Source organism: Bufo gargarizans, chromosome 1 (genome assembly GCF_014858855.1).
Source record: "Bufo gargarizans isolate SCDJY-AF-19 chromosome 1, ASM1485885v1, whole genome shotgun sequence".
Taxonomy (NCBI): domain Eukaryota; kingdom Metazoa; phylum Chordata; class Amphibia; order Anura; family Bufonidae; genus Bufo; species Bufo gargarizans.
Window position 1 is genome coordinate 457421275 of NC_058080.1, and position 15530 is coordinate 457436804.

General features: G+C 43.5%; 1 non-coding gene across 1 annotated transcript; it reads left to right on the top strand.

The window, feature by feature from the left end:
- Window positions 1-8716: 8716 nt before the first annotated feature.
- On the top strand, window positions 8717-8788 carry TRNAQ-UUG. The gene has a single exon. It is a non-coding gene; the product is annotated as a tRNA-Gln (tRNA).
- The last annotated feature ends 6742 nt before the right edge of the window (window positions 8789-15530 follow it).

Consider the following 15530-nt stretch of genomic DNA (forward strand, 5'->3'; position numbering starts at 1 on the left):
GATGTGTTGAGACCTGAAAGAGCTTGAGAGGATCTGCAGAGAAGAATGGCAGAAAATCCCCAGAATCCAGGTATGCAAACCTTGTGGCATCATACCCAAGAAGACTGAAGGCTGTAATCGATGCCAAAGGTGCTTCAAGTAAGTACAGAGTAAAGGGTCTGAATACTTATCTCAATGCTAGATTTAAGTTTTTCCTTTTCAATAAATTAGCAAATTCTGTTTTCACTTTTTCATTATGTGGCATTAAGTGCAGAATGATGGGGAAAACTTTTTATTTATTTTTTAGCACAGGGCCGCAACATAACAAAATTTGGAAAGAATGAAAGGGTCTGAAGATTTTACAAATGCACTTTATGAATCAATCTGCTCAGCTCCCTGCTCTTAAACATGTTGCCTGCAGATCATACACTATATTTAATCCCTTACGCATGTAACCTATTTTAATCTTCAGGACTCAGTGATTTTTTTCATTACTGCATTTTAAAAGCCATGCTTTTTTTGGGCTACTTTCACATTAGCGGCAGCCTTCTCCGGCAGGCTGTTCCGGCGGGTGATCAGCCTACCGGATCCATGCTTGACTGTAATGGGGGCGCGCTGGAGGTCCGGCGGCAGCATAGCAAACATGCCGAGAGGCGGGCGGAATAAAACTATGACATGTAGCCAGAGAAGGCTGCCGCTAATGTGGAAGTAGCCTTATTTTTATTTAAACATAAGAGGGTTTTATTTTTTTATTTTTTGCAAGACAAGTGTTATATACAGGATAGGTTATGTTAAGGATATAATTTTGGAGTACATGTATTGTTTGACTTTTCCAAATGTATGGTATAAGTTTTACACTTTTTTTGGGATGACACATGAAAAACACAGGAATTCCTCCAATTTTGGGTTCTGTTTTATGGCATTCACTTTTCGATATACTGTAAGTCACATGATACAGTAACTTTATTCTATGGATCAATACCAAATTTATTTATTTTTCCCTGCTTTTGCACAATAAAGCATTTTTATATATATGTTTGTGTCATTGTTTCTAAAGGCCCATTTTTATGTTTCCATCAATACAGCTGTGAGAGCAGTTTTATTATTATTTTTTTTGGGAAAGTTGTAGTTTTCATTGGTGCTATTGGGTACACATGACTTTTAGAACAGCTTTTTTAATGGCATGTGGCGAAACCAACCTCGCCACTGGGTTTTGGAGGGGCCTGTTTACCAGCCTCTTGCCTCAGGATTATGGCCCATACTAATGTAGTGTCCCACTAGGTAGGGGTGGGCACTACACAAGGGTCAATTGGTGTGCGCGTTACTCCTACTCACAAGGGACAGAAATGTTATATTTAATTGTGCATTTAATGTATTTTCTAATGTGCTCTTATATGCAATGTACCCCTGTATGATGCAATAGCAGGCCTAGTTGGGTGTAGTTAGACATCCCAGACACTAGAGGGAGATAGGGAGCCCCTAGTATAAATGTCCAGGCCCAGACAGGGAGAGTTAGTGCAGAGTCAGGAGTCTGAGAAGACAGAAGTTAGAAGGCACCAGCCAGAGATATGCTGAGGGCCTCCTCCTGACATGCAGCTTGATAGCCCTGGCTGCTAGCTATGACCAGGAGGCTAGTGAGGAGACCTAGCCTGCCTGAAGCCAAGAGAGCCTTAGTTAGCTCTGAAGTCACCCCAGTAGCAGGACGGAACCTCCTGGGAGAAACCCACAGTCATCCACCAGACAAGTAAGGATATCACAGGCAAAGATAAGTAACCCTGATGGGCAGATGCATTAGAAAGTAAAGCAAGGATTTAATTAATACCAGAGGAAGAGATATTTACCAAGGATTTAAGCCACCATTTAGGCATCCGGGCCTTGGGATAGAAAGCCAGACAGGAGTTCTAGAAGGAACAGTGTACGCTATTTCTGAGGAAATGTACAACCTGATTCTGAGTGCATTGTGGATTTACCCTCTGAGTATCTTGCATAATCAATACCTGCCATCTTGTGAAATAAGCCTGCTTGTAAATCTGTGAACTAAAGGACTGTGTCACCATCTGCATGTACAAAGTTGGACTGTTTAGTAAAGCAACGTTTGGTTCACTATACCACCTGTGTACCTCACTTATTCCAACTATCAACCGGTGTGCCACCGTCAAAAGGCACTGGCGTCACGAAACTCAAAGGGACCTTGCCCCAGGCACTCAAAATACCTGTTACATCCAGGGCACCTCATCTACCATACAGAGTGTGCCCCAGAGGAACCGTGTCTACCTCTCCTTCACTGCCACATGCCTGCCCAGGGTTCTCCAATACAGTGAGCAACCCTCGATTGCCCATAACCGTGACCTTACTTCGCTATACCCTGCAGGTATGGCGTGTTGCACTAACTTTAACCACTTTAACCCCGCTAGCTGAAACCTCCTTAATGACCAGGCCACTTTTTTACACTTCTGCACTACACTACTTTCACCGTTTATTGCTCGGTCATGCAACTTACCACTCAAATGAATTTTACCTCCTTTTCTTCTCACTAATAGAGATTTCATTTGGTGGTATTTCATTGCTGCTGACATTTTTACTTTTTTTGTTATTAATCGAAATTTCACGATTTTTTTGCAAAAAAATGAAATTTTTCACTTTCAGCTGTAAAATTTTGCAAAAAAAACGACATCCATATATAAATTTTTCGCTAAATTTAATGTTCTACATGTCCTCGATTAAAAAAAAATGTTTGGGCAAAAAAAAAAAATGGTTTGGGTAAAAGTTATAGCGTTTACAAACTATGGTACAAAAATGTGAATTTCCGCTTTTTGAAGCAGCTCTGACTTTCTGAGCACCTGTCATGTTTCCTGAGGTTCTACAATGCCCAGACAATAGAAAAACCCCACAAATTACCCCATTTCGGAAAGTAGACACCCTAAGGTATTCGCTGATGGGCATAGTGAGTTCATAGAACTTTTTATTTTTTGTCACGTTATTGGAAAATTATGATTTTTTTTTTTTTCTTACAAAGTCTCAAATTCCACTAACTTGCGACAAAAAATAAAAAATTCTAGGAACTCGCCATGCCCCTCACGGAATACCTTGGGGTGTCTTCTTTCGATAATGGGGTCACTTGTGGCGTAGTTATACTTTTCCAATTTTTTTTATACAAAGTTGGCATTTGACCAAGATATTTATCTCACCCAGCATGGGTATATGTAAAATGACACCCCAAAACACATTCCCCAACTTCTCCTGAGTACGGCGATACCAGATGTGTCACACTTTTTTGCAGCCAAGGTGGGCAAAGGGGCACATATTCCAAAGTGCACCTTTCGGATTTCGCAGGCCATTTTTTACACATTTTGATTGCAAAGTACTTCTCACACATTTGGGCCCCTAAATTGCCAGGGCAGTATAACTACGCCACAAGTGACCCCATTTTGGAAAGAAGACACCCCAAGGTATTCCGTGAGGGGCATGGCGAGTTCCTAGAATTTTTTTTTTTTGGTCACAAGTTAGCGGAAAATTATGATTTTTTTTATTTTTTATTTTTTCCTTACAAAGTCTCATATTCCACTAACTTGCGACAAAAAATAAAAAATTCTAGGAACTCGCCATTCCCCTCACGGAATACCTTGGGGTGTCTTCTTTACAAAATGGGGTCACTTGTGGCGTAGTTATACTGCCCTGGCAATTTAGGGGCCCATATGTGTGAGAAGTACTTTGCAATCAAAATGTGTAAAAAATGGCCTGCGAAATCCGAAAGGTGCTCTTTGGAATGTGTGCCCCTTTGCCCACCTAGGCTGCAAAAAAGTGTCACACATGTGGTATCGCCGTACTCAGTAGAAGTTGGGCAATGTGTTTTGGGGTGTCATTTTACATATACCCATGCTGGGTGAGAGAAATATCTTGGCAAAAGACAACTTTTCCAATTTTTTTATACAAAGTTGGCATTTGACCAAGATATTTATCTCACCCAGCATGGGTATATGTAAAATGACACCCCAAAACACATTCCCCAACTTCTCCTGAGTACGACGATACCACATGTGTGACACATTTTTGCAGCCTAGATGCGCAAGGCGGCCCAAATTCTTTTTAGGAGGGCATTTTTAGACATTTGGATCCCAGACTTCTTCTCACGCTTTCGGGCCCCTAACATGCCAGGGCAGTATAAATACCCCACATGTGACCCCATTTTGGAAAGAAGACACCCCAAGGTATTCCGTGAGGGGCATGGCGAGTTCCTAGAATTTTTTTTTTTTTGGCACAACTTAGCGGAAATTGATTTTTTGGGTATTTTCTCACAAAGTCTCCCTTTCCGCTAACTTGGGACAAAAATTTCAATCTTTCATGGACTCAATATGCCCCTCACGGAATGCCTTGGGTTGTCTTCTTTCCGAAATGGGGTCACATGTGGGGTATTTATACTGCCCTGGCATTTTAGGGGCCCTAAAGCGTGAGAAGAAGTCTGGAATATAAATGTCAAAAAAAATGTACGCATTTGGATTCCGTGAGGGGTATGGAGAGTTCATGTGAGATTTTATTTTTTGACACAAGTTATTGGAATATGAGAATTAGTAAGAAAACACAAAAACAAACAAAAAATTTCCTGCTAACTTGGGCCCAAAAAAATTTCTGAATGGAGCCTTACAGGGGGTGATCAATGACAGGGGGTGATCAGGGAGTCTATATGGGGTGATCACCCCTCTGTCATTGATCACCCCCCTGTAAGGCTCCATTCAGACGTCCGCATGTGTTTTGCGGATCCGATTCATGTATCAGTGGATCCGTAAAAATCATACGGACGTCTGAATGGAGCCTTACAGGGGGGTGATCAATGACAGGGGGTGATCAATGACAGGGGGGTGATCAGGGAGTCTATATGGGGTGATCAGTGGTTCATAAAGGGTTAATAAGTGACAGGGGGGGGTGTAGTGTAGTGGTGTTTGGTGCTACTTTACTGAGCTGCCTGTGTCCTCTGGTGGTCGATCCAAACAAAAGGGACCACCAGAGGACCAGGAAGCAGGTATATTAGACGCTGTTATCAAAACAGCGTCTAATATACCTGTTAGGGGTTAAAAAAATCACATCTCCAGCCTGCCAGCGAGCAATCACCGCTGGCAGGCTGGAGATCCACTCGCTTACCTTCCGTTCCTGTGAGCGCGCGCGCCTGTGTGAGCGGACGTCTGAATGGAGCCTTACAGGGGGGTGATCAATGACAGGGGGGTGATCACCCCATATAGACTCCCTGATCACCCCCCTGTCATTGATCAATCGGCTATCGCTAGATTTCAGGTTGGTCCTGAATTTATGGGCTATCGCTAGATGACGCACGGATGCGTCCAGGAGGAGTAAATCAACCACCTTCCGGACGCATCAGTGCGTTAGGCGGTCGGGAGGTGGTTAAAGGAGAAGACAGACCAGCCGCACAGCTTAAATCTGTCTTTGGAATTGTATTTTATGTTATGTGAGGGTACCCAGGTAGCTAATTTTATTGTATTCGTGTAGTCTGAGTGCCATTCACCTAATAATATGCACTCAGACTTGAGCTATCTGGGGATGTGTTAAATGTCTGTGTTTACTGTAAGGGTTGTGACATTGTATGTTTAAATGGTGATTTCTGTCCTGTTGTCCCCACATGTGTATTGGCGATTTCCCTTTGTCCTGAGGGCAGAGAGGAGGAAACCATGATGCATTGTGGGGATGTATTGTGTCTGTGTATCCTGAATTGCTGCATATCTGTTCTGTGTCACAGTCTTCCATCTGGTCCCCTAGGGGAGTGTCCACCAGATGGGGACCTGCATAAATTGGGCGGGTAGCCCTCAATAAAGCGTTCCTGTTTTATCCTTCATCATGTTGAGGCTGGTGTTTGGATAACTGATCAACACTGGGGATTGCTATACGCTGAAGATTTGCTATACTCCCCTGGCTTTACTACTAGCTCTTGTAAGAGCTGTTCCTGCTCTCGGGATTTAGGAGAGGTTCACCCACTGGAGCCTGGAGCCTTGTCGTAGGTCCAGGGTGGGTAGGAGACGGTGAGACCTCAACCAAGCTTTGGCGGTTCGTGGGGTCTGCAGTGCGTACGGTGTCAAGTGGAGTGCTTGGAGTCCTTGGAAAGCACTAGGAGCATCTATCGACGGAGGTACCCGGTCGGGGTGCTAGGAGATCCGTTACATAGCATTTTTGGAATTTTTTATTTATGATGTTCACCATACGGAATAAGGCCTCATGCACACGACCGTTGTTTGGGTCCGCATCCGAGCCGCCATTTTGGCGGCTCAGATGCGGACCCACCATTACGGTGTCAAGTGGAGTGCTTGGAGTCCTCGGAAAGCACTAGGAGCATCTATCGACGGAGGTACCCAGTCGGGGTGCTAGGAGATCCGTTACATTTGGTGGCAAGCAGTGGGATGGCGTCCTAGTGAGAGGAGAAGCAGCTCGGAGACACCGTTTGTGGATTTACTAAATTGAGGGCAACGCTAGCATCCGTACAGCCCCCCTGGCTACAGCAGGATGGAATCGGCTAGTCTTCGGACAGCGTTCTATGACGAGGAGGAGGAGGCAGCCGCAGACTACAAGGATGCAGACAGAAAGGAAGTCTGGTATGATGCCCTGGAAAATGCCCAGCAGCGGAGAGGTGAGAGTCTCCCCAGTTATGAGCAGCGGCTACAGACGCGTGTGGCGATGCGGATGGGTCTCTTGGGAGAGCAGCCCCTGGATGACTGGGTAACAGAGCTCCAGAACCTGGTATGTAAGGAGCTTTGGCTAGAGGACGCTTACCAGGCCCTAAGGTGGCATGTCATTCAACATTCCCCCTGGATGGCTGAGCACGACAGACCCGAGGGTGAGGATTATGATGGACCTGGGTTACTTTGGGATGCCTTGGAGGAGGACATTGATCTTGGCAGCACGGAGGAGTCTAGGTTTTGGGAAATATACGACTACCGGATGGGCATGCATGTTTATGCTGACGGAAGGGAGGTGAGCAAAGACATGACCCACCTGGTAACAAGGGAGTGGGAGCTGGAGCAGACCTACCAACACCTGCTCAGCTCCGTTCATCCCCAACCTACTCGACAAGTAGAGCCAGATCTGCCCTCCTACAACTGGGAAGACTTGCCGGCGATACCCCCTGCTTCCTTACCAACTCCCAAAGTAGGGAACTTCATCGACTGGTTCTGGGAAGACCTCCCAACGGCAGGTAGAGATGGGACCGAAGTCTCTCCACCGGCTGTACAGGGATGCTGGGTAGCCGACCCAGATCCCCAACTACAGCCAGCGTTACCCGGAGTCCAGACAGTCGGTCTGCCTCCCCATTGGCAGCTTAACTTACAGGGAGAGATGACAACCTGTCTCTCTCCCCAGCGGCAGACAGGATCACAGGGAGAGGAGATTGTCAGTCCCCTGTCCATGCAGCAACCAGCATTACTAGGAGTGGAGATGGTCACCACCACTACCCAGCACCAGGCAGCGTTACAGAGAGTTGAGACAGTCGGTCTGACTCCCCAGCAGCAGTGTGTTGTAAAGAGAGAAGAGACAACCGGTGCAACCATGATGCATTGTGGGGATGTATTGTGTCTATGTATCCTGAATTGCTGCATATCTGTCCTGTGTCACAGTCCTCCATCTGGTCCCCTAGGGGAGTGTCCACCAGATGGGGACCTGCATAAATACGGGCGGGTAGCCCTCAATAAAGCGTTTCTGTTTTATCCTTCATCATGTTGAGGCTGGTGTTTGGATAACTGATCAACACTGGGGGATTGCTATACGCTGAAGATTTGCTATACTCCCCTGGCTTTACTACTAGCTCTTGTAAGAGCTGTTCCTGCTCTCGGGATTTAGGAGAGGTTCACCCACTGGAGCCTGGAGCCTTGTCGTAGGTCCAGGGTGGGTAGGAGACGGTGAGACCTCAACCAAGCTTCGGCGGTTCGTGGGGTCTGCAGTGCGTACGGTGTCAAGTGGAGTGCTTGGAGTCCTCGGAAAGCACTAGGAGCATCTATCGACGGAGGTACCCGGTTGGGGTGCTAGGAGATTCGTTACATAGCATTTTTGGAATTTTTTATTTATGATGTTCACCATACGGAATAAGGCCTCATGCACACGACCGTTGTTTGGGTCCGCATCCGAGCCGCCGTTTTGGTGGCTCAGATGCGGACCCATTAAAAAAAACGGCACGGTCGTGTGCATGAGGCCTAAAGAATATAATCCTTTTATAATAGGGGTTGTTACTGACACAGCAATAGCAGTTGCAGTAAATGTTTTACTTAAGAAAAGGTGTTCATCAGTGGAAAACTGTATGCTTTTTACTTGATTTTAGGCCCAAGGCTGAGTTAGCAGCTCCTTTGCACTGTGTGATTGCTTTGTTTAGGGTGTGTGTGTGGGCGGGGGGTAGGGATCAGGTGACAGGGAGTCCCCTCCCATTCTCTAACCGCCTAAATATCATAGTCAGCATTGACTGCAGCATCTAGAGGGTTCCACTTAAGCATCCATTGTCTCTTCAATACAGGACATTAGAGTGGGGTATCGGCTGTGTAACACAGCCAGCACCCACAAATAATCTTAACAGCGATAATAGTGTATGTTCTCCATATGTTTGGTTACTTATAATAGTATGTTGAGAGCTATATTAATTTCCAACTTACTGTATGTTCTGGTGCTCCATCCTATACTGAGCCAGGCATACAATTATGTAATTATACAAGATTAGTAAATGCTATTAATGATATTTTAGAACATGTAAGCAAGAGGTTCCATGGTGTAATGGTTAGCACTCTGGACTTTGAATCCAGTGATCTGAGTTCAAGTCTCAGTGGAACCTTTGTTTTGGACCTTGATGGCAGATATTATTATGATGAACAATGAAGTCAGTAATTGTAACTTCAGGAGACAAAGTTCATTCTGCTATCCACTTTGTCCTACTAACTTGCATTAGCTTCCCAGGAGAGATCTTGAGAGAGAAAATGTTGGGGAGAGATCCTCAGGGCCAGCCACATGTGGTTTATATGAGATAGAATATTTTCGGTTTGTATTTTTTAATGACGCAGCAATAGCAATTATGTCCACTTAGAAGCAGCAGTCAGGATTTAACACATTAAGTGTCTGTGATCAGAGTTATCTCCAATAATGGCCATTAGAGTGGGGTTCCAGCTGTGTAACAGAGCCAGCACCCACAAGCAAGGGCGTAACTACCATAGTGGCAGACCATGCGACTGCTATGGGGCCCAGGGCAAGAGGGGGCCCAGTTGGGATCATCCCCTATTCTACTGGGGGTGAAAACTTGGTCAGTACTCTACCCTCTGAAGGAACAACCGTTAGCAAATGAGGCAGTGGAAAAATGGCCCAAGGGACATTGAAAAGGGTTTAGGAAGAAACCCTTCTGTCCTGTGTGCAGGGCCTGGTGTGATCCTTGCTATGTGGTCCTTACTTCTCTATGTACGCCACTGGACCACAAGTGATAGCACTGTCAAAGCTCTTGAGCCTGTGCCATAACAGCACCATAATAATATGTCGCTGAGCATTAAATGAGTTGTCTCACTTCAGCAAATGGCCTTTATCATGCAGAGAAAGTTAATACAAGGCACTTACTAATGTACTCTGATTGTCCATATTGCCTCATTTGCAGGCTTCATTTATTTTTCCATCACATTATACACTGCTAGTTCTCAGGGTTACGACCACCCTGCAATCCATCAGTGGTGGCCGTGCTTGCAGTGGTGGCCGTGTGCAGTACCATGGTCCTGGCAACTAGAGAGGCTGGCACTTTTTCCTGTAGTGTACAAGCACGGCTACCACTGCAGAGTGATCATAACCCCTGGATACAAGCTATGTATAATGTGGTTGATAAATGAATCAAGGAGGCAATATGGACAATCATAATACATTAGTAAGTGCCTTGTATTAACTTTCTCTACATGATAAATGCCATTTGACAAAGTGAGACAATCCCTTTAACTACCTTTTCACAGTGATATACTATTATAGAAGGCGTTAACATGGCAGGTTTCCTTTAAAGGGTTAGCATGGTGGCTAAAACTATAGCCTTGCAGCTCTGCGTTCTAATCTTACCAAAGGTAATATTTGTATGTTCTCCATATGTTTGCAGAGGTTTCCTTGAAGGACTCCAGATTGTTAGATGGTCTTAAAAAATCCTGGAACTAATCGACCATTTTCCAAATTACAAAAAATGTTGAACAGCAATGAGGGGGCATGTTTTATTTAATTGTCGGTACCTATACTTGATTGTTACATTGCTTGTATACTAGGTTTACGCTCATTTTATTGAATAAAGATAATAACCAATTACAAAAGCTTCAATTAAGCTGGTACATGTATAAACATAATCACAATCTACATCAGTGAAGAAGCAAGGCATACAGTGAAAATATAGTAGTTATATTGACAGCTACTGCAATTCTTTAGATGCCCATCAGCAATAGCTAAATCTGAAGTGCAAGGCCTCTTGCACATGAACGATACGGATTAGGTCCGGATGCGTTCAGGGTGCGTTCAGGAAAACTCGCACCATTTTGCAAGCAAGTTCAGTATGTTTTGGCTGCGATTGCGTTCATTGGTTCAGTTGTTTTCGCGTATGTGAAATACGCATTGATTCGTTTTTCACGCTCGTGATAAAAAAAAACTGAAGATTCACAAACAACATCTCTTAGCAGTCATCAGTGAAAAACGCATCGCATCCACACTTGCTTGCGGATGCGATGCGTTTTTCATGCATCTTCATTCACTTCTATGGGGCCAGGGCTGTGTGAAAAATGCTGAATATAGAACATGCTGCGATTTTTATGCAACACACAAGTGTTTGAAATAAATGGGTCTGGATTCAGTGCGGGCGCAATGCGTTCGCATCACGAATTGCTCCCGCGCGGAAAACTCGCTTGTGTGAAAGGTGACTAGGACAATAATCATAAAGAATGAAGGAAAGATGTAAAAAAATTATAAAATTGTGTAAGGGGTATAGAGACAAGGGGTAACTAATTATCCTTAGGGAGAGAGCACCTTAATCAGTGTGAGGAGACTTATGGGGATGCAAATAAGTCTCCTCACACTGATTAAGGTGCTCTCTTCCCTAAAGAAAGTTAGTTCCCCCCTTACCCAGACACAGGCCTCTCACCCCGTTAAGCCAGTACTCTCTGCCAGTGGCGACTCTAGGATCAATATATAGGGGGGGCACAGAAGATACACAGTCAAAAATGGGGGGGCACTAATAATTTTCTCCAGCTAATCATACTACTGAAAATTACTAAATAAGTATATATAAATAAGATAACAAAATACGAGAGTATTGCGGTATGCAGAGATAGCTTTTTTTTATTGTATTATACCATACAAGAGTTTCAAGAGTTTCCTTTATTCCTCAGTAGGCTTGAGTATTCAGAAACAATCTATTCCTAAGAGTGGATTCACATTTGCATTATGCCATTTTGTTTCAAACAGAATATAACGGAATGGCCTGATGGAATGCAAAACGGAAGCCTTTAAAGGGATTCTGTCACCTCCCCTAAGCCAAAAAACGATTTTAAAGCAGCCATGAAGCACAGCTTACCTGGATTAGGCTGTGCTCTTTTATCTTGAAATCCGTCCAGCAGTTACTGCAAAAAACAACTTTGATTGATAAGGAAATGTGTCCTGAAGGTGCCCAGAGGGGCGTTTTTTTCTTCTTAGAGAGCCCAGTACCGCCCCTCTTTCAGTGCCCAGCCCGCCTTCCTTGTACTTTCTAACCGCCCCCAGCTTGCCACAGAGGGGGAGGAGAGGGAGGAGAGGCTGTGGCAGTACAAGGAAGGCGGGCTGGGCACTGAAAGAGGGGCGGTACTGGGCTCTCTAAGAAGAAAAAAACGCCCCTCTGGGCACCTTCAGGACACATTTCCTTATCAATCAAAGTTGTTTTTTGCAGTAACTGCTGGACGGATTTCAAGATAAAAGAGCACAGCCTAATCCAGGTAAGCTGTGCTTCATGGCTGCTTTAAAATCGTTTTTTGGCTTAGGGGAGGTGACAGAATCCCTTTAAGAGGCATTCCTTTTTGCTCTGTCCTAATAGAAGTCTATGAGAAAGCCTAACGGATCCGCCTGGGTGCCGTTATGCAAGACGGAAAACAAAGTCCTGTCGACAGGACTTTGTTTTCTGTCTTGTTGCATAACAGGAACCAGATGGATCTTTTTTGATTCCCACAGAATTCTATTATGACGGAAACCAAACTGAATGCCTTTTAAAGGCTTCCGTTTTGCATTCTGTCATAATACAAGTCTATGGGCAGCAGAACGGATCCGACCTCCATTTTATGGATTCCGTTATTTTTCCGTTATAACGGAAAGGCATTACGGAAGCCCTAACACTAGTGTGAACCCACACTAAAAGGTGAATAGCAGGAGAATTTAAAAATCTAGAACAATATATACAATTGGTTAAGTGAGCAGAATGTGAGACATTTTCTATTTCAGCTATTTTTACCTAGATTTTTCAATTCTGCTAATAATTTAACTGCAATTCAGCTAGGAGAACTGGTAGGAAAATTGAATAATCTAGGTCAAAATTGGCAGCCAAACCAGAAAAATTCTTTCATTCAACTCACTTTCCAAATCGTATTGGTCTAGATCTAGATTTAGAAATTCTTCAGCAATTTTACTGAAGAATTTTTACTAGAAATTCTTCAGCAATTTTACTGAACCGTTGGCACTACTCCTTATATACTAAGGTGTGCTGCCCTGTGTGCTGCCCTGGATTGGACTTTTCTTTAATAGAGATGCATACGAGAATTTTTATGCATTGATGCAAATCTGTCAACTACTTGATCCATGTTTATCTTGTCTGCAAGCCTAAACTCAATTGCTAGTGTGGCAAGATCTGACAGCCTTTCCTCCGTCATTGTGGTACGCAAATAGGATTTGATCAGTTTCAGAGCTGAAAAACTTCTCTCACAAGATGAACTGCTAACTGGCAAAACGCATGCAATTTTACACAGTCTGTACAATTCAAAGAAGGGAACAGCATAAGGTTGCAGAAAGTTTGTGAACTCCAGGACAGTGTTAACTTTTATGCCATCGGATTCTTCTTTCCTCTTCAAAGTCACAAGAGCCTGCTTGAGTTCCGTTTCTAAGTACTCCAAATTACAGCCATAGAATTTTGCCATTGAGGCCAACTTTTGTAAATGCAAAAAACAATCTGCTTTTGGGTTAAGTGCCTGAATGCCTTCCATTACATGCAAGGAATCCCTTGAAAAACGTGATTTTAATTCTGATATTATTTTGTCAAGAACAACATAGACAAAATGCTGTATAAAATCATATTTTTTGCTCAGTTGTGTTCGTTGACCCACTGTTTCCATTATGATGTGGTCCCTTAACCTCAAAGGTGGTCTGCGATATCTTTGTTTGCGAGGTGGTTCATCTTCAGAGTCAGGAGTTTCTATTCCACATTTAATGCACAAGTCCATTGCATCCACCCAAACCTTTTCTATTGTGGAAGATGGTACAGATCCTGTAGGCTCGCCTTCTTCATTTCGTACTTTTTCAAGTTCTTCAATGACAGTTTGGACGAGAAGGACTGCTGATGCTAAATCCAGATCTTTTGCTTGTAGCATATTGGATAACATCTGTGTCCTTTTTAATATGTTTTCAAAAAGCACAAGTGATAGAATAAAATTGAAGTCAATGAACATAAGGATGGAATTGGCTTCAATTCTTCTTTCTGTATTTTTCCCATCAGCTAACAACTTAAGGGTTTCCAAAAGAGGCTCGAGTGTCTGAAGTACAGCTTTACATGCAGCATATTGGCATGTCCACCTTGTATCACTCAATTGTTTTAGAGTAATGAGTTTTCTTGACATTTGTTTCTGAACACTCTCAAACACGGAGTGAACCACAGATGTACTAGAAAAAACATAAAGCTTCTCCATCTTTGCAAAAAACTCAGATGCTTCGGCTACATTTTTAACAGTGTCAACAACAGCTAAATTTAGACGGTGATTCATGCAATGGACATATAGAGCAGTCGGCACCTCTTTTTGAATCCTTGCTTGAACGCCATTTACCCTACCACTCATTACTGCTGCCCCATCATAAGCTTGACCGACACACCCATTTTTATCGATCCCTAGTGAAGAGAGAACATTGAATATATAATCTGTCAATGATGCAGCATCAAGGCTCTCTGCTTTGTAAAATTTCAAAAACCTCTCATGGACAGCTTGATCAAAAAAATATCTTACAACAACAGACAGCTGTTCAGTTTTGCTACGATCTTTTGTCTCATCTGCCAGGATAGAAAAAGGACTGCCTTTTAGGCTCTCTGCTATTTCTTCTCTAACTAATAAAGCCATAACAGCTAAAAGTTCGTTTTGAATGGAGGGATGTAAATACCGAGCATTTTTTGGACCATGAAGTTTCTTTTCTATAATGCAATCTTTTTTAGCAATTAAATACAAGATCTCTCTCAAGTTTCCATGACTTAGGTCTTCAGAGTTGTAACGATGCTCTCTTTGCGCAATTTTGTTTTTTGCTGTTAAAAGAAGAACTTCAGCAATTGTCTTAATATAATGGCGGTTTTCTTGTACCTCTCTGGCATGCGCTTTACTTAGGCCTTTCATAATGGATGTATCATTTTCTTTGTTTCTTTTGAAATCCTGCCAGCTTACACAGGATTCTTTGTGGGAAGTAGATTTTTCATGTTGTGGCATCCCCTTTTCATGTTCCATTGCATTTTTCCAGTTGGAGAAACCAACATTAATAAATGGCACTTTTTTCATTTCTCCATGAGTATACTTGGACACAGAAAAAAATCTACATGAAAAGCAGTATGCTGCATCCTGTGAAATTGAGTATTCCAGCCAGTTAAATGACTGGAACCACTGAGGTCGAAAAGAACGAAAACTTGCTCCAAATTTTGTCTGTGGATATTTTTTTAGTAATGGTTGTTTTGGCCCTTCAGTAGCACACTGACTGATGTCACAGGGCCCTGGTGGCTTGCTCTTGCTGCTACCACTGGGTCTATGTACCAAAGACTGGTCATAATCGCAGGATTGGGAGGATTCGACATGAGCACTGTATTGATGTGAGCTTGTTAATGGCAAACTAGATTCATCAAACTGTGGTAATAGCTCAGGGTCCTCCACATCATCTTCAGCAAGATAAAAATCACTTTCTGGGGAATCTATCTCCACATGTTCAATCTCTAAATCTGGATGATTAGAATGCTGACTTTCATCCTGTTGCTGCTCCTTTGCAGCAGAATCTGATGGCTGCTTTTTAGTAAGTGATGAATAATAAGATCGTATATCCATCTGCTATTTTCACCTTTTGCAGGTTCTAAAATATAAAAGAAAATGGCCTTAGGGTTGCCACCTCTTTACCACAGGTGACCGATGGCATCCTTTATGTGCAATAGTGTGTGCCTGGGTCACCTGTGGCACACTGGCATCTTTTATGGCGGTACCTTTTATGTGCAATAGTGCATACCTGGAACGCAGAGTGTGGTCTTGGCACTGGTCAGGGGTGCATATACACATGCAGAGGTGCATGTAAAGCAGGGGGCGCTAGTCAAGGGCAGTGTCCAC